This window comes from Schistocerca piceifrons, chromosome 6, assembly GCF_021461385.2.
Source record: "Schistocerca piceifrons isolate TAMUIC-IGC-003096 chromosome 6, iqSchPice1.1, whole genome shotgun sequence".
In the NCBI taxonomy this organism is placed as follows: domain Eukaryota; kingdom Metazoa; phylum Arthropoda; class Insecta; order Orthoptera; family Acrididae; genus Schistocerca; species Schistocerca piceifrons.
In genome coordinates this window covers 409,439,243-409,460,340 of record NC_060143.1, presented here as the reverse complement: position 1 = coordinate 409,460,340, position 21,098 = coordinate 409,439,243, and positions in this window count along the sequence as shown.

Sequence of the window (21,098 nt, the reverse complement as noted above, 5' to 3'; positions counted from 1 at the left end):
CCAGCTAAACGATCCTGTGACGAAACGCGGCGCTCTTAGTTGGATCTTCTCTATTTCTTCTATCAGTCCTACCTGATAGGGATCCCAGATAGATGAACAATACTCAAGAATCGGGCGAACAAGCGCCTTATAAGCCACTTCTTTCGTGGTTGAGTTACATTTCCTTAAGATTCTTCGGATGAATATGAGTTTGGTGTCTGCTTTCCCCACTATGTGTTTTATGTGATCATTCCAATTAACGTCGCTCTGGATAGCTACGACTAGGTATTTTACGGTATACGCTGTCTCCAGCTGTTTCTCATCAGTAGTGTAGCTGTACAGTAGTGTATTTCTTTTCCTATGTATGCTCAATACGTTACATTTATTTACGTTCAGGGTCAACTGCCAGAGGCTGCAACATTCATCAATTCTCTGCAGGTCGTTCTGCAAATTCTTACTATCTTCTGGCGTTGCTACTATGGTATAGACAACTGCATCATCTGCGAATAGCCTTAAAGACCATTCGACACTTTCTACTAGATCATTTACATATATTGTAAACAGCAACGGTCCTAACACACTTCCCTGTGGTACTCCGGATATTACCTTTACATCTGTCGATTTTGTTCTGATAAGAGCGACGTGTTGAGTTCTGTCTGCAAGAAAGTCTTGAACCAAACTGCAAGGTTGCTCCGATACTCCGTAAGCTCGTATTTTTTGCATTAAACGGCAATGCGGGACGTTGTCAAATGCCCTACTGAAATCATATATGTCTCTGAAAATCTATAATGAAATCTATCTACAAGATAACCATGGATGAATTTTCACTTAAATTTATATAGAAATTGTTCTCCTGCTGCACGTGCCTTACCTCAGCGATTCTCGGCCTGTGGGGCGCACCTGCTTACCGGGGCGTGACAGCACTAAATAATGGAGGACGCGAGCTTATTCAAAAGAAAGAAATATTAATTCAATAACTGATTAACTGACTGGGAGAAAAGCAAAGTAAAATATTTTCTGACACAATAAGAAATTATAATTGACATAAAGCAAAATGCATACTGACTTAATAAGAAATTAGAATTCACATTTACACTCGTAAAATGCACTTATAAATAGGACTGTATCAGTACTGCGGAACGAGTTTGACAATCAACTTTTTAATACCAAATTAAAAATAAGTTTAATAATTATTACTGACTCCCTTGGGCTTGGATTGCAGAGCAAAGTCTGTTACTGGAGGGTTTAACATTAGAAGTAGACGCTGTGATAACATTTCAGTATTTATCTGAGATATATAAGGGTGTTCAGTAAGTAAAGCAATTAATTTTTTACTGAAAGCAAGTTAGTTTTATTCAGGATTCCAGTACGCCATATCATTCCCCACTCTTTTGGCTACAACAGGATCTCCGTTCAATGCGACGGCCCAGCCACCTTACTGGGAGGGTCTGTATGGCTAAATAGTACCACTCTATTGATCGACGCCGGAACCAGCGTCTTGCTGCATCAATAACCTCCTCATTTTCGACGCACTGGTTCCCGCGGAGTGCCTGCTTCATTGAGCCAAACAGATGGAAGTCGGAAGATTGAAACGTACCCTTTGAACAATTTATACAAGGACTGTGCTTAAACTGATACACAATATTTTGTTAGCGCAACGCAATCTGACTTTCAAAATTCCCTCTTCACTAATTGTTTCACTGTCCACGCCATTGTTTGCCGCCCGCTCCATTTCCCTATGCACAATTACCAAATTACTACTTTGAACATCAGTTAATTCATTACTCGGTGGCGCTAACACACTGCTCTCATTTTCACTGTCATTTCTCAGTTTACTTTGGAGCCTAGTATTACGTTTTTCACACGCCATTATTGTCACAGTATTTCACACGACAACACAGAAAAACACAATTTGAAGAGCAAAAATAAGAGAACACATTAACATAACACTGAAAATAATATCTAGTTAATTACAGCTGCGAAATACTTGGTGCAAATCTATATGCATGCCACAACTGTTTTACTGTACAACAATGAAAGGCTACAACTACAAAGGAGATTCTCTCTACAATTACGCGCTAGCAATAAACAAAAGCTACACTAAATACACAAACTACAAGAAAAATCAGAAGATTCCAGTGAGGTATCCTAGGCTAAGGGTCGACATATGAAACGTACCCTTTGAACAATTTATACAAGGACTGTGCTTAAACTGATACACAATATTTTGTTAGCGCAACGCAATCTGACTTTCAAAATTCCCTCTTCACTAATTGTTTCACTGTCCAGGGAATTTTGAAAGTCAGATTGCGTTGCGCTAAAAATATTGTATGTCAGGTTAAGGTCAGTCGTGTATAAATTGTTCAAAGGGGACGTTTCAAGATGCGAGATTCGGGCTGTAGGGTGGATGAGGAAGAACAGCCCAATGAAATTTTGTGAGCTGCTCTCTGGTGCGCAGACTTGTATGAGGCCTTACGTTGATATGGAGAAGTTCATTTCCATTTTTCTTGCGACGAAAGCATTACGGTGGTCACAGCTGTGTGCTGTCGTCCGGCACGCGGTAGATCGTTCGCGTTCGCGCAACCCTGACAGATCCTTACAGATGCCTCACCCAACGACTCACCATGCTTTTGTTCATTGCCAGGTCTCCGTCAGCGGGACGGTGGCCTAGAAAAGAAGGAAGACCCAGGGGTCCTCTCCTTGAAAGATAAGGGAAAAACCTTCAAAAACTACTGTTTTGATACTTAAAAATATAAAAACAATTGCAAAAATGTGTTTTATATTAGATAAAAGAGTTTTAAGTGTAGCATTCACAACTTTTTTCTGAGGAACTTGTTTTACACAATTTTTAACACACAGCAACAAGATCATAAGCCTTTTGATAACACAGAGTTGATAAGAAAATTAAAAGCAAATAAACTGAAATTAGAATAAAATGCTTTTAAAACTCTAGTTCTTAATTTATTGAAAGTTATGTTTTTGCCAGTTACCATATATATATATTCAAAATTATAATTGTAGAGCATGCTGCTATGCCAGATCGGGAAGCCCTGCTGTTATTTGGCGCCCACACTGCGAACGGGAGGGGGAGCACAAGTCATTGGTACAGGTAGTACTTTCTCTCGAGCACACAAAGTAAGATGGCTTGGGGAATACTGAATTAAATGGTTAAATTCATTGACCAAGACTCTAAATTCGCGTTCATAAATTTGGCGCAGATTACAAAAATTACCGTTTGATTTTAATTTAGTTTCAATTCTCGGAGGAGGCGATCGCCTTTCCGCCCCTCCCCTCTCCCCCTTTCATCCGTCCTTGGCCTTCGTAGACATTCTACAAGCGCCTATGAATATCGAAGATGCTCTGGTTTCCCGCAAAAAGCAAGTCAGTGACTGCTGTCAGCTTGGAACGGATCTCCGTTGCAGATGCCATTTTGAGGGCTGCATATAGCCCCGCCACCTATCGGAACTTCATGAAACTATAGGGGCTTAAGCGGGAATATTCCACGCTGTCCCACACAATTTTCGGAATTTTTCAATCGAAATTTGCCGAGAAAAAGATGAGTTGTATTAGCTATTGAACAGCCATCGTATATACTGCCTTCAAAAGAAGCCAGTGCAGGAATGTACGATGTTGAAAATGGCAATACTATAGAACTGCTTTTGTTTTGTGCAAAGAAATTCATCAACCCACCACTGCCGAAAATTCAAAGAGCTATTTTTTACTAAATTGGCTTTTGATTGTGCCGCTTCTCGTGAAGTCTATGAAGGTTTCTTTTTAAATGGTTCAAATGGCTCTGAGCACTATGGGACTCAACTGCTGAGGTTATTAGTCCCCTAGAACTTAGAACTAGTTAAACCTAACTAACCTAAGGACATCACAAACATCCATGCCCGAGGCAGGATTCGAACCTGCGACCGTAGCGGTCTTGCGGTTCCAGACTGCAGCGCCTTTAACCGCACGGCCACTTCGGCCGGCGGTTTCTTTTTAGGCAGTTAGGAGCCCTCGGGAGTAGTTTCGCGCGCTACCTGTAAGAAAGAGATCAATAGACGGTAATCGATTCTAGTTTTGTCAACGTGTCGGACCGTGTTGCAAAACAGTAATAAATTTATTTATTCATGGTAAATAATAAGTTTTTTCGTTTTGTAGCTTTAGCATGTATATACAGGTACATGCTTTGAGACGCGATAGTATTAATGGTTCTGAATAAAAAACTTCATATGGACATATGCCCTATTGCGAATGGTAACCACACATTCCAACGAAAACGTGTCTCAGTACACAATTAAAGTAAATTAAATTTGCAACAAATGGAGGGTGTTCATTTTAAATTGAAATAACAAAATGTCTCGAAAACGATGCATCGTACGAAAAAAGTTCTACGTGAAAGCTGTTATTAGTAAAGGGACATCTGTCTGTACTACAGCTGACCATCTCCTAACCACCTCTCCTGAGGGAGTGGGGTCAACATTGTATTTTCAAACGGTAACTCCCCATTTTTATTACGTATTCGGATTCTACGCCGAATAATAGATGCAGTTAACTGAAACCGTTTCTTCCTCATTGCAGGTGGATGGCACTGTAATCAACAAATATCAAATGTGTCTGTTTTTGTAATTAATAACCGATGTATTTGATTCTACATTTAATTTGCAATGTATATGTAGATCTCTGTGTTCTAGCGGCAGATATTTATGTTCGAACTTTAGTGTTGCAAATTCGATTGTAGAGTACAATATGGTTAGCTGTTTCAGTGTCTGGTTAGAAACTGCGTTTAGCCTGATCCAGGAAAACGATGTGTATGTAATAGTTTTCTGTTCTCATCGGAATGGTTTGTTTCGCTGCGTCCCCTTGTCTTTCGCCATTGGGGTGCTTGATTTCAGTGAGTATCCATGGCAGGTGCGCCTGTCACTATCACTTCACGCACATCTTAAATTTTGACAATGGTTGTGGTTTGTATTCCACCGTATCCTCGTAGGGCGAGTGCGAGAGTTACGGCGGTTGTATGGAGAGACGCAAAGAAATCAGTTACTCTGACGGCGTGGTTCCTGTGAGGCTGGTCCCGGCGGAGGTTCGAGTCCTCCCTCGGGCATGGGTGTGTGTGTTTGTCCTTTGGATGATTTAGGTTAAATCTTAGGGACTGATGACCTTAGCAGTTAAGTCCTATAAGATTTAAAAAAAATGGCGTGGTTCGAGTGCAGCCACTTTAGTCAAGCATATAGATCGTTTGGAGACTCACCACAATCAAGTGTGAAATAGAAAACTACGTTACCAGAAGTAGCTTACTTTCCAGAAATGTCGATGTCTAGCCATACCATTAATCGTGCTGTACTATCACACTTGCAACAGTCTAGTAACATTTGAACATCAGTATCAAACGTCAGAACACAAAGGTTTGCATTTAGATCATAAATGAAATGTAGCATCGAATGCGTCGGTACTTAATTGCAAAAACAGGCGCACTTGATATCTGTCAATCACAGTGACGCTTCCACGAATGGGAAACAATGACTAAGGTAGACTGTGGTTATTTTTTGGCGCAGAATGCGAGTATGCGGTAATAATGATGGATTCCCATTTGAAAATACAATGTGGACACTGCGCACGCAGAAGGGGTGGCCAGTTGTGGCACGGACAGATGTCCCTTTCACTATTTTAAATTTGCACCAAGAATATATATATATATTTTTTTTGCACGATACGCCGTTTTCGAAATATTTAGTTGTCTCAAGTTAAAACTGAGACCCTACATATATATACGGATTGAAAAAATCGCAAAACAAAAAAAGAATTACTGTACTATAATCAAATTTCGGGAATACATTCATCTAGATAACATATTTAAGTGATTAACTTTGCAAGATCATAAGTTAATCTACGCAGAAGAGAAGGCACTGCAAATTCGAAATGCCGGTTTATTGATACCGGTGTAGCCGCCAGAATGTTGAATATAAGCATGTTAACGTTTATGCATTGTTTTGTACAGATGTCAGTTTGTGGGGCCGGCCGAAGTGGACGAGCCGTTCTAGGCGTTACAGTCTGGAACCGCGCGACCGCTACGGTCGCAGGTTGGAATCCTACCTCGGTCATTGATGTGTGTGATGTCCTTAGGTTAGTTAGGTTTAAGTAGATGTAAGTTCTATGGGACTGATGACATTAGCAGTTAAGTCCCATAGTGCTCAGAGCCATTTGAACCATCAGTTTGTGGGATGGAGTTCCATGTGAGTTTCACTAGGTCGGTCAGTACAAGGGCGGTTAATGCTGGCTGTGGACGGCGCTGGAGATATCGGCCGATGGTGTCCCATATGTACCCGACTGCAGAAAGAGCCGGTGACGAAGTAGACCAAGGCAAAATGTCGGCACTCTGTAGAGCATGTTGGGCTACAGCAGCGGTCTGTGGGTGTGCATTATCCTGTTGAAAAACGCCCCCTGGAATGAATGGCAGCACAGCAGGTCGAATCACCATATTGTCGTACAAGTCTACACTCAGGGTGTGTGGGATAACCACGAGAGTGCTCCTGCTGTCAGTCGGAATCGCGACCAAAGCCGGAGCGTGTCTAACGCCCAGACAAGTTGGTTACAGGACCTCAACTAGCCTCCTTCTAACCAACACACGATCATCAGTGGCAACAGGCAGAATTGCCTTTCATCAGAAAAAAAACAATAGACTCTCAACCTGCTCTCCAATACGCTCTTGCTTGAAATCACTGAAGCCACAAATGGCGTTAGTTTGGAGTCAGTGGAATGCACGCTACAGGGCTTCTTGCTCGCAGCTGTCCTTGAAGTAACCGATTTCTTACAGTTCGTCGTATCACTGTGGTGCCGAATGCTGCTCAAACTGCCATGTACCGAACACCATGGCCTTCCCTCTCGGTAGTGCCACATGGCTGTCCTTAGCCCAGATTTCTTGCAACCGTACATTCTCACCAGCAATCATGTACAGTGGCTGTGCTCCTGCCAAGTTTTTCTACGATATCGCAGAGGGAACATCCAACTTCTCGTAGCCCTACACTACACGACCTCGATCAAACTCAGTGAGTTTATGTCACAGAACTCCTTGGTTTTGCGATTTTTTCCGATCAGTGTATGTATTGTTATCGTAAGAGAAAGGAGGACGGAGATGTGGGGTAATGAGAATTAGGACTGAAAATTGGGTCACAATACTGAAAGGTTGTAAAACGCTTTTTTATGTGGAAGTAGGAATACACGAGTACTTGGTACTGGTGAACGACTTCCATTTGCTCGGCAAGTGGTTTGTACCGGTCAGGTAAGGCAGCAGGCGCCGGCGCTAGCCTTGTGCATCCCTGAAAGAATTCGCGGCAAACGACCACTGAGGGATGTGCCGGAAGCGAGCCGCTGCTCGCCGCGCCGCCGCAGGTGCGTCACAAAAGCGGCCGGCGTTTGCCGCTAGCTCCCCGTATCGCAGCACGGGATCTGGCCCGTCTCGAACAATACCGCCAGCCGCGCGCAGTTTTGTCGCGGCGACCAGTGCAGCGGACGCAGCTCGTAAATATCCTTCAGTTCGCCCCAAACAGACCGCTTCCGAGAAAGCTGTCCGCGGGTGGCCGCGCCGTCAAACCGACCGCTCGCTCTCGGCCTTTCCGCCCTCGGGATAATAGCGCGTCGGCATCGCCTTGGTGAGTGTTAAACGGGGCCACATGTCACCTTTCCTTGGGGCAGCGTGACGGACGTGTTTACAGTTGCTCGTCTATTCAGCTAGTAGAAAGGTATTCCCTGTCCCGTTTGATTCGCAACATTAGCGAGGACACCTCTCCTTAAAGGGGGAGCACGCCATTAGGCGGCGACAACATCACAAAGGGTGGAGGTTCAGCTAGCTTGCAGTTTAACGACGTACGGCACAACTTCCTTTGAGTAGAAATTGCCGTTCACCAAATGGCCTACATAGTTCTATTTCTGGGAGAAGGATGGCATCTCCATTGTGTTCGTGTGTTGCCCAATATCGCAACGAAAGCGACAACTTGAACCGTGAAATGATTTTGTGTATTAGTTTTTCACGGTTTCCTGCCTCAGTCGGTAAAAACGGATCTCTTATAGATCTCTTTGTCCTCCGTCTGTATTTCCGTCTGTTAACACACCTTTCACTCAGAAACGATTAGAGATAACAGGTAGAAAATTATGGGAATTAAGCTCACTGCACAAACAATTAGTCACCTCAGTTCACATGCACACATGACTTGAACCCCTTAGCTTTCATAAATAACACAACAATCAAGTCACGTGCTCAACTTTATGCGCACTGCCTCTACCTGAGCAGAAGGCAGTAGCGGTGATAGAGTGGCAAAAACAGCTATCCTATTTGGCCATACCTATGACCATAAGGCATGTGAAGTTGCGGCGGACTGTTCTACATGTCTAGAAGTAGTGGTGTAATACACGTGGCCACGAAGCAAGAGGGCAGACTTGTGATCGGAAGAGGATGCTGACTGAGAGGAACCGAAGACGAGTTTCACGGCTTGTAAATCAAAATCACTTCCAAATCCGACAGAAATTGCTGCAGGTAATGAATGAAGGTCCTTCCCACCCGTTAGCCAGATAACACTGCGACGGAAACTGCATAGAATGAACTTTTAGAGTCGCTCACCTCCAAAGAGGCCATTGTTACCTATAATTCAAAACGGCAACAGCAGAGTTCACTGGAGTGGAAGAATATGTGACAGGTTTTCTGAATACTCCCCCACCCTATTACATCTCGACTGTCCTGCAGAATCACCTGACTTGAACCCCATAGAAAATCAGTGGGACATGTTGGAACAGCGGATAAAACGCTGATTTCAGCATCCCCGCAATCTGGTGTAACTGCAAGATCAAATCCTCAGCGAGTGGCTTAACCTGGATGCGACGGATTACTAAGCGAAGGGGTACGGGTTCGATCTGCTAACTTTCTAAACTCGTAAGTGAGGGATGGAATCTACTCACTGGCAAAACATTGGACATTGTGTGTTAAACTAAAAACAGAATACATGGAAAAATAAGTTCATTTTAAAATATAGAAGTAAAAGCTTCAAAAAGCCAAGGTTGCTAAGTACCAGTTTATTTTGATGACCTGTTTCGGACGTCTAGGTTGCCATCATCTGTAATGCATACAGATCGAAATTATAAGCATAATGGGATACAAATAATAGGGTGTGATACGTATAACATGGACACCTTCAACATGCCTTATCCAAATACACCTAAATGTAACTCCATTATATGTAGAATATACCGTGTCACGTTTTAAAAAGTCATTCCAGGAACTTGAAGAACGTGTACATCGGTATATCACGTTTAACACAAGGTATACATAAAATGTCATGCAAGTTGCACAGACTACACACGCTCATGTTCGTGCAACAGATGAATGAAGACTAAGATTCATAAATCGACAAAAAAGATGTTACAGTCTACCATTAGATGGCACTGTAGTAGTGAACAGGTAGAAATAAATCGTAACATAGAAAGTACAAGGAACAAGTTACATCCAGGGAATATAAAAAACAATGAAAGATACACATGTTTTATCTACATATATCTAGAGGAAGCAATCCAAGCCAGAGCCTAATGGAATAACAACATCCTTTTTTTTTAAAAAAAACACGTTTATAATTTTTTTAAATTGAAACCCCAAAAATATGAAAAAGTGGTCTTGTGTCAATGGTACTAACTTACTGCATATACATAGTCTAGCCAGTTACACGGCACTTACATGTAGAAAATATTTCGCCAGAATACACTTACAAAACATAATTTGAACCTGAGATGATAAAAAAAGATAGAATGAAGAAAGTACAAGTCATAACGTATGTAGGCAACAAAGAGAACAAATAATTGTTGCACTCGTTGCAATTTACTTTGATCTCAAAAACATTCTTTCATTGCCAGACCGAGAATTTGTCATAGTGCACTTCAGGGATTTCTTAGTTTTCAAAAGCTTTCGTAATTATTCATTCCTTAAGTAGTTTCAGAATTTCGCAATACATCATTTCTGGGAGAATATTACCCGTGCAATCTAGGCTTTCACTGCCGGTGCTTACTTCAGTTAAAACTTATGCGCTCAGAGGTCACAGTCGATAGAGACTGATCAGACGCAACATTGTGACCACTGACCTACTATCAATATAAACTCGTCCAGGGGATAGCGGCCTCACTGGTGAGGATGACTGCCAGTCAGACACACCCAAGGTGCATGTAGTACCAGTGAGCATGATGTTCCTGTGTAGAATGGGGAAGGCGCGAGATCTATCTGAGTTTGACCGAGCGCAGACTGTGATGGCCCGGAGGTGTGCCCTGCGTGCATTTGCAGACTCAGGACAGTAAAAATGCCAAAGAAGCAACATTAACGACTGTCCACTGCAGTGAACAACTACACCAATAGCTTGGATGAAAAATTAGCGACCGTTGATTCGGAAGTACAATTAAAAGAAATTATGCTCCGACAAAATTAAGATTAGTAACGTTATTGGTAAACTTCGAAAGGCGTTCCAGTGCACTTCTTTATCAGTAGATTTCCATTGATGAGAGTCTGTTATAGTTGGAAAGCATCTGTCTTTTAAATTTCTTTCGGACGAAGAAGTGGTGTATGTCGATTACTAGTATTCAGGTCCAGGCCCGTTTCTCCCTCTACACGACCAAGGAACAGCCCCGTGCGGTACTGTCTGTAGGAACTGTAGGAACGGAAAAGGAGGAAACATGTCAGTTTGTGTTAACTGAAGTCCTACTTTACAGTCAAGTTAGTCATCACAAGAGAAATGGGAATGGTAACTGCCTGCAGCACCATAGATATGCTTGAGACGGAAAAGACGATGAGGAGATTGGTGAAAACAGCAGTTTCTTTGCTGAAACTGGAGTATGGGACAGATGACCTTTTTTAATATGCTACTGTGCGCAGTCGCATCCGTGCGTAGGTTTGGGAAGTGACAAGAAAGTTTCTTTCCTTCACACTGCGAATCTATGTGTTTGTCTTTCTCTCATCCTCTTCAGAGTGGTAACAAGGCGAAATAAGTTATGTTGATAGTTGAGTGGTAACTGTCTCTGGTAGGAGACAGCCGGTACAGAAAAACACTCTGATGAAGCGAACCCTCTTCTATTTAGTGGGACGCGTTTTTAAACGTTTTCATACAGAAACAGTTCAATAAAAGTGTGGTGATCCATGGGTGCAAAGCTCCTTCAAAGCAGAAAGTATGCCAAGAAAATAGATATGATTGCAGAACGTGCAAACCACGTTTCTATTTTGTTGTCTGTTTTATGACTTATCACACAAAGAAATGTTCGTAATGCTCTTTCCCTGTGCAGGGAATACGACATAAAGACACTTTACAATATGTTATTAAAAAAATAAGAGTATAAATATAATCAAATAAGAACTTGCCTTCAGGTTCGCCTATACCGGTTTACAGCGCCCTGCCAAAATAAATAAGTAAATAAAATATAAAATAAAATAAAAACGTAAAAATATGTGATAAATTTGTCTAGTGCTAGTAAACTGTATTCGAACATTTGAAGATTCTGGTTTTTGTGCCTTCTCCCCATATGTATTATTGCACCAACAAACGAAGAATAAGTTGGTTTCAGGTGAAAAGAAAAGCAGTTTATGAATATCAAAACATCAAGAACAATGTAATACTTCCTACTTCAATTCCCTGTATCATGACGAATGCACGGATTAGTGACCGCAAAGCAGTTGCTGCTAGACTGAATACCTTAACACCCACAACAACAACAACAACAACAAAAACAAAAACGCAAAGTACATCTATTTAAAAAATCTGATAAAAATGCTGTTAACGCCTTTCTAAGAGACAGTCTCCACTCCTTCCGATCTGATCACGTAAGCGTAGAAAAGATGTGGAATGATTTTAAAGAGATAGAATCGACGAAAATTGAGAGACATATACCACATAAATTAGTAAGTGATGGTACTGATCCCCCATGGTACACAAAACAGGTCAGAACGTTGTTGCAGAAACAAAGAAAAAAAGCATACCAAATTTAAAATAATGCAAAATCCTGAAGGTTGGCAAAGTTTTGCAGAAGTTCGAAATATAGCGCATACTCCAATGCGTGATGCTTTTAATAATTTCCACAACGAAACTCTGTCTCAGAATCTGGCAGAAAACCAAAACAGATTTTGGTCATACATAAAGCACACCAGCTGCAAGATGCAATCGATACATTCACTGCGCGATAACTGCGGTTGAAGTCACTGATGACAGTGCCACTAAAGCAGAGTTGTTAAACACGGTTTTCCGAAACACCTTCACCAAAGAAGACGAAGTAAATATTCCTGAAGTCCAATCAAGAACAACTACTAAGATGAGAAACACAGAAGTAGATATCCTCGGTGTGGCGAAGCAGTTTAAATCACCTAATAAAGGCAAGGCCTGCGATTCAGATTGTGTACCAGTCAGGTTCCTTTCAGAGTATGCTGGTGCAATAGCTCTATATTTAGCAATTATATACAACCGCTAGCTCACAGAAAGTTCCGTACCTAAAGACTGAAAAATTGCTAAGTCACACCAATACCCAAAAAGGGAAATAGGAGTAATCCGCTGAATTATAGGCCCATATCACTAACGTTGATTTGCAGTGGTGTTTTGCAACATATACTGTTTTCGAACATTATGAATGACATCGAAGAAAACGATTTATTGACACATAGTCAGCATGGATTCAGGAAACATCATTCTTGTGAAACACAACTAGCTCTTTTTATACTCATGTAGTAATGAGTGCTATCGACAGGGGATGTCAAATTGATTCCATATTTTTAGATTTCCAGAAGGCTTACGACGCCGTTCCTCACAAGCGTCTTCTAACCAAACTGCGTGCCTATGGAATATCCCCTCAGTTGTGCGACTTGATTCGTGATTTTCTGTCAGAAAGGTCATAGTTCGTAGTAATAGGCGGAAAGTCATCGAGTAAAACAGAAGTAATATCCGGCGTTCCCCAAGGAAATATTATACGCCCTCTACTGTTCCTGATCTATATTAACGACATAGGAGACAATCTGAGTAGCTGTCTTAGATTTTTACAGATGATGCTGTCATTTAGCGTCTTGTAAAGTCATCAGATGACCAAAACGAATTGCAAAATGATTTAGATAAGATATCTGTCTGGGGCGAAAAGTGGCAGTTGACCCTGAATGAAGAAAATTGTGAAGTTATCCTCATGAGCACTAAAAGAAATCCGCTAAATTTCGATTACCCGATAAGTCAGACAAGTCTTAAGGCTGACGAACGCTTCTTCCAGGTCAACAAATCCTATGAATGTGTGTCTATTTTTCTTCAGTCTTGCTTACAATATCAGTTGCTACGTCAGAACTGCCTCTCTGTGCTTTTACCTTTCCTAAAGCCAAACTGATCGTTCTCTAATAGATCCTTAATTTTCTTTTCCATTCTGCTGCATATTATCTTTGTCAGCAACTTGTATGCATGAACTGTTAGCTGATTATGCGATAATTCTCGCACTTGTCGGTGTTTCTTCTTCTATACGAGAAGACTAAGAAACAGGAGCCTTTACCTTAAATCTTATTAATTACTTTCCGAAAGTGTGTAACGATGTACGGAAGAGAAACGCCGACGATAAGCAATTAAAACAAGAAAACAATAAAAAGTCTGACATGTCGCGCAACGTAAGAATGCTGAAGATTAAATCGATACATCGAATTTATAATGAACAGGTATTAAATCTAATTGGGAAAATGGAATTTAAGACACGACCTAGTTAAAAGAAGGCGTTGTTTATAGGACACATCCTGAGGAATCAAGAAAACGTCTGTTTGGTAATGGAAGGAAGCTTAACGGGGAAAAAGTCAAGAAGAAGACCAAGACTAGACGGAAGATCCGACCTTTAGCTTTACAGGTCACACCAGTAGCCAAGAAAGGAAATATGGGTAATCCGCTGAATTACTAACCAATGCGGCTAACGTCGATTTGCGGTAGGTTTTTGGAGCGTATAGTGTGTTCAAATATTATGAATTACCTCGAAGAAAAAGACGTATTGACAAACAGCCAACACGGATTCAGAAAATATCGTTCCTCTGGATCACAACTAGTTCCTTATTCCCACGAAGTAATGAATGCTGTCGACAGGGGATGTTACATTTATCAGTAGTTAGTGCCTTCAGTAGTTAGAATCTTTTGTTTAGCTGGCAGTATTGGCACTCGCTGTATTGCGGTAGTTCGAGTAACGAAGATTTTTGTGAGGTAAGTGATTCATGAAAGGTATAGGTTATTGTCAGTCAGGGCCATTCTTTTGTTGGGATTATTGAAAGTCAGACTGCGTTACGCTAAAAATATTGTGTGTCAGTTTAGTGATGATCAGAATAAGTAAAGAGAGAAATGTCTGAATACGTTCAGTTTTACTCAGCTGTTTCAAAATCAAATAACGTAAGAGGTTTTGCAGCACTGACATTTTTAATTTTTTCTAAGAAGACGTTTTACATTGATTCCATAATTTTAGATTTCCAGAAGGCGTTTGAGACCGTTCCTCACAAGGGACTTGTAATCAGATGGCGTACCTACGGAAAGAGGTTTCACTTGTGCGAGTGGATTCGTGATTTCCTGTCACAAAGAAAATAGGAGTAGGAATTCGTAATAAGTAACGGAAGGTCATCTAGTGAAACAGAACCAATATCTGGCCTTCCCCAAGCAAGTGTTATAGATCATTTGCTGTTCCTGCTGTACATGAACACTTTAGGAAAGAATCTTAGCAGCCCTCTTAAGATTGTTTTCAGGTGATTCTGTCGTTTGTCGTCTTGTAAAATCATCAGATGATCAAAACCAAGAGCAAAATGATTTAGGCAAGACATCTGTATGTTGTGTAAAGTCGCAACTGACCCTAAATAACGAAAAGTGTGAAGTCATCCACATGACTACTAAAAGGTGTCTGTTTGATTTCGGTTACACGATGATTACACAAATCTAAAAGCTGCCAATTCAACTAAATACTTAGGATAACATTTACGAATAACTTAAACTGGAACGATCACATAGAAAACGATGTGGGGAAAGCAAAATTGAGATTGCGATTTATTGGCAGAACACTTAGAATATGCAACGGGTTTACTGAAGAGACCGCCTGCATTACGTTTGTCCGTTCTCTTCTGGAGTACTGTTGTGGGATCCGCATCAGATAGGAGTGATCAAGGATGTCGGAAAAGGTCAAAGAAGGGCAGCTCGTTTCATACATTGCGAAACTGGGGAGAGAGTGCCGCGGATGTGATACACGAATTGGGGTGGCAATCACCGAAACGAAGGCGTTTTTCGGTGCAGGAGGATCATCTCATGAAATTTCAATCACTAAATTTCTCCTCCTAATGCGAAAATATTTTGTTCGTGCCCACCTACATAGGAATAAATAATAATCGTGATAAAAGGAAGAGAAACCATAGATTTCAAGTAAAAATTTAAGTGTTCGTTTTTCCAGGGAGCTGTTAGAGAGTGGAACAGTAGAGAAACACTTTTGAAGGTGGTATGATAAACCGTCTGCCAGGCACTTAATTGTGAACTGCGGAGTTATCATGTAGAGGTAGATGTCAGCATGCTGGTTCAAAAGTATGTAAGTTGCTGTAGCTATGCGCAGACAAAGACAATTACGCACTAAAGAATCGCGTGGAGAGCTGCGTAAGGTTAGTCTTCGGACTGAAGACCTCAACAACAACGTTTGTTTTGTGCGATAAACACGTAAAAAGAAGCAATTTATTGCACTGATGCGTACGACATGTATTTGAGTATTACAAAATTGTTGAGGATTTCTTGGCCACATTTTGCCACATTGCCTTGTGGCTGCAATCTCGGGTTCCTCGGCTAAGTGTGAAACAGACGTCGGTCTAAGGATCCAGGACGGAAGACAATACATATTTGTGTGTTTTTCTGGGACACAGATGATTTAGTTTTGAATTTTGTCGGTGGGCACATTTTTGTGCTAGTAGACGAATAGAAAATATTGGACATTTCGAATTCCTTTTCATTTATTTTAAGAATCACGTAAAAGTACAACGAATTAATCATCGCAGGCAACGCTCCAGGAATAATCAGCTCAGCGGGATTCAGCCCGCCCATGTAACGAATTAATAGATTGCTGTTTATCTTTGGTTCACTAGAAACACGCTGCACTTGTTTATTAGCTCCGATAAGCTGTGAGAGTTGTTCCATTGTCAAATTGTGTAGGTAGTGCACTTATTACAGATAATAAGTATCTCCTTCTGCTGTGATGAAGCGCTCAGTATGCTATAGTAACAGAACAAACCACACACGAATCTGTCATAAATGTTCCATGCAACAAATATCAAGTGAAAGAGTTACGACGGTGGATCACAGCGGATTTCGATGTGATAGGGAGATGTCACTAATGGTCTGTGTATTTCGGACATCGTACGAAATAGTAGGAAACTTCGCATTCCAAAAACAATCAAAAGCCAGTCTCAATATGTATGGTCCACGTCCCTCGTAGGCAACGCAGCAAACGGTATAATTTTCACCCCAGCAAACAATAACCTACGACGACTGTCCCAAAACGATTTCGTGCACCTACAGCGTCTCCGAAAAAGCAGTTTACACTGTTTGAACTGAGGAAATACTAATGATAACCTGATTATGCGATCATATTATGGCCTCACAACTAGTGTGTGTAGTCACTCATTTGTTTTTCTTTTCTTTGTTTGCAGGGCCTGTAACTACAAATAAATATCAAGATTGTGGTAACTTGTCCCTGGAGCAAAGAAAGTGGATTATAAAGTAGTATTGGAAATGTCGAAACGCGAGAGAATAACAGAGATGATGACGGGCAGAGTTTACTACGGCGCCACCGTCACGTGTAACAATATCGAAATTACGCGGCAGATCTGAGAGGGAAGGAATGTGCATGGTCAACTAAGAATACCAAGTGTTCACCACCTTTTAAAGTAAGCAAAGTGGGAACTCTATATTCCCAGGTTTCTTCAGGCGATGAAAGGGAAAGATTCGGATAGGCACCTCAGTTTTCTTAATGGATTTGCGATAACGAACAATTGAGTGATGTCAGTACGTGGTCTGATGAGGCGACGTTTAAGCTGAGTTACAACCATCAATCGGCATAACTGTGTGTACTGGGAGAAAATAGCCGCACGTTACGGAAGAATGAGCTGTTGTTATCTGTGTGGTGTGGCATGTCTGACAGCCATTCTTTTTTGAAGGAAAAGAGACAGGTGTATTTTTTCAAACAAGGCCAACATTACCAATGCGACGTGTTGCAGTTTCTGGATGAAATAGTTATCGAAAGGTGAACAGGCCGACGATGAAGTGCAGACAGGCAATCTTTGGTATTAATAAGCCGCTTCAGCTGTATTTAGTCGTTTATTATTATCACCACCGGTTTCGTGGCACTAAAAGCCACATCTTCAGTTGAACATATAACTGAAACATTGGAGTTGAAAAGCTTGGAACTTTGTGCTCAACATGTTCATCTGAAGTTGTGGCTTTTAATGTCACGAAACCGATAGTGATGCAATAATAAAGGACTAGGTAAACCTGAAGTGGTTTATTAGTACCCAAGATGACGAATAAGTGTTGAGTTTCCACCCAGATCTCCCGATCTAATTCCGCTAGACTTCCAACTTTGGGGAACTCTGAGGGACACAGTCTATGCCACAAATCCGTGCTTGATGGATGATATAAGACACGCGATTTTCACTGCCTGTAAATACCTTCCAATAGCAACCATAACACATGTGTGTCATTGTGTTCGGCAGCGTTGCAGACGCTGTACTGCTGCCGATGGAGAATGTTTTAAACATTTTCAACAGTAAAATATCGCCAGTAATGTCGTGACCATCTATGTAAAAATTCATAGTCTTTGTAATTTTTTGTTCATGTTATTGACGTGTAAACAGTGTAAGCTCCTTTGAGGGACACCCTGTATTAAGAAATTAATTCTTTCCTAGACTTAGTAAAGCGAGGATAACGCGGGATTGCAAATTTTATGCTTAGATAGCGAGTAGGAAACAGTTCTAAAGTCACATAAGTTGGAAACGACACGTCACTTTAGATACAGCCTACTAAGATTGTGTACCTCTTGCAGAAACAGCCAATAACGCGCAATACTTACTGAAAAGTGCAGTTTTAATACCTCTGTGATTTTGCACTACTTTGACCAGTTTGTGGAGAAGGGTCGATATCTGACATCTACGAGATGAGTAACTTTTAAAGTTACTGTATTTAGCTCGTTTTGACGATGACAAAGCTCGAACGAGAAGAGCGGCAGTAGCGTTCCAGAAGAAAAAGGTGTTCTGGAAGTACGATACACCAGCCTGTCAGTCGCTACCTGCTACGTACTTCTGGCATAAGTCACTTCCAAGAACCCCGTCCGCACTACGGTCTGTTGACAGACGGCTAGGGTGCTTGCTTTCCTCCAGACTGCAGTACTGAACTTCATCTCTGATTGGCAAGTAGTGTTCCGTGTGCTAAGTGTTGTGAGGAGACCACCTAAGGGAAACCTTTATTGATTTACAACTGAAACCTGCCTATAAAGGACTGTACCACCAAAATTGCAAAAAGTAGTAAATTAAGAAGATGGGACCTGGATAAGTTGAAAGAACCAGAGGCTGTTGAGAGTTTCAGAGGGAGCAATAAGCAACAGATGACTAGGGCAAGGGAAAGGAAACAGCAGAAGATCAATGGGTAGTTTTAAGAGACGAAATAGCGAAGGCAGCAGAGGATCAAATAGGTAAAAAGACAAGGCCTAGTAGAAATCCTTGTATAACACAAGAGATATTGAATTTAATTGCTGAAAAGAGAAAATTTTAAAATGCAGAAAATGAAGCAGGCTAAAGGGAATGCAAACATTTAATAAATGAGATTAATAGGAAGTGCAAAATCGCTAAACAGAAATGGTTAAAGGACAAATTTAAGGATTTAGAGGCATATATCACTACTGAAATGATAGAGGAAAATTAAAGAGGCCTTTGGGAAAAGGAGAAACAGCTGTATGAATATGAAGAGCTCAGATGGAAAACCAGTCTTAAAGGGAAAGCTGAAAAGTGGAAGGGGTGTATAGAGGATCTATACAAGGAAGATGAATTTGAAGGCAAAATTATAGAAATGGAAGCGAACCTAGATGCAAATGAGGTGAAAAATATGATAAGATATGATACTGCTAGAAGAATTTGACAGAACTCTGAAAGATCTAAGTCGAAACAAGGCCCCAGGGGCAGCTGATATTCCGTCAAAATTACTGATAGCGTTGGGACATCTAGCCATGACAAAACTCTCCCGTATGATACGCAAAATGTACGAGGCATGTGAAATACATTCAAACTTCAAGAAGAATTTAGTAATTCCAGTTCCAAATAGATCAGTTACTGACAGGTGTGAAAACTGCCGAACTATGAGTTTAATAACTCATGACTGCAAAATACTAACACGAATTCTTTACAGAAGAACGGAAAAACTGGTAGAAGTCGATCTCGGGTAATATCAGTTTGGATTCCACAAAATGTAGGAACACGCGAGGCAACACAGACCCTACGTCCTATCTTAAAAGACAGGTTAGGTAAAGACACACCTACGTTAAATCATTTGTAGACTTAGAGAAAGCTATTGACAATGGTGATTGGAATACTATCTTTGAAATTCTGGAGGTAGAAGGAGTAAAATATAAGAAGCGAAGGGCTATTTACAACTTGTACAGAAACCAGACGGCAGTTATAAAAGTCGGGGGGCATGGAAGAGAAGCAGTAGAAGAGAAGGGAGTGAGACAGGGTTGTAGCCTGCCCTATGTTATTCAATCTGTGCACTGAACAAGCAATAAAGGAAACTAAAGAAAAATTCTGAGCAGGAATCAAAGTTGAGGGAGGAGAAATAAAAACTTTGTGGTTTGTTGAAGACATTGTAATTCTGTGAGACAGCAAATGACTTAGAAGCCCAGCTGAGCGGAGTGGACAGGATTTTGAAAGAATATAAGATGATCGTCAACAGAAGCAAAACAAGGGTAATGCAATGTAGTCGAATTAAATTAGGTGATCTTAAGAGAATTAGATTAGGAAACGAGATACCTGAAATAGTAGATGAGTTTTGCTATTTCGACAGCAAAATAGCTGATCATTGTCGAAGTAGAGAGAATATAAAACGTAGACTATAAATGGCAAGAAAAGCATTTCTGATGAAGAGAAATTTGTTAACATAGAATTTAGACTTAAGGGTTAGGAAGTCTTTTCCGAAGATATTTGTCTGGAGTGTAGCCATGGAAGGAAGTGAAATATGGACTCTAAACAATTTCGACAAGAAGAGAATGGAAGCTTTAGAAACGTGGTGCTACAGAAGAATGTTGAAGATGAGATGGGTAGATCACCCAACTAATGAGGAGGAACTGAACAGAATTGTGGAGACAGGAAATTTGTGGCAAAACTTGACCAAAAGAAGGGATCGGTTGACATAACACATTATGAGACACTAACAAATCACCAATTTAGTATTGGAGGGAAGTGTGGGGGTAAAAATCGAAGATGGAGACCAAGAGGTGAATACAGTAAGCAGATTGAGATGGATGTAGGTTTCAGTAGTTATTGGGAGACGAAGAGATTTGCACAGGATACTGTAGCATCAAACCATGCTTCGCACTGAAGATCACAACAACACCAAAGAAGGTTTAAAGTACTGGTGAAGGTAGCCATGTTTGCATTTCAGGTGAAGCAACTAATGAAGTGTGAAAAAATTTTGTAATTGGCAAAAAAGCGTGCGAAAATAACAGACGCTACAATTTTATCAATTTACGTTGAAGAAATAGGACTTCAATCGATTCTACGACCTAGTAACACTGTTAGCATCACATAGGAGTTCGAAACAGTAACTGCATCGCATTAGGAGAAAATACGAGGGATCCATGCAAGATCCGACCTATTCTGTAGGTATAATCTTTCAAGAAAATAAGCTACTGATGAATGACGGCAGCGGATTTTATTTGCAAATGACATCAGAGGACCGAATGAGAAAATATTGGTGAAAAGGGAAGATCAAGTTTATCAAGCTGTGGACCGTTATTTGTGAATGGAACATTCAAAAGGGTAAGCAAATAGTTTGGGGAGGTTTTTATACTTCACTCCTATCTTACAAATTCTTGGGGAGAAACAGCTGTCTACGGTTTTTTAG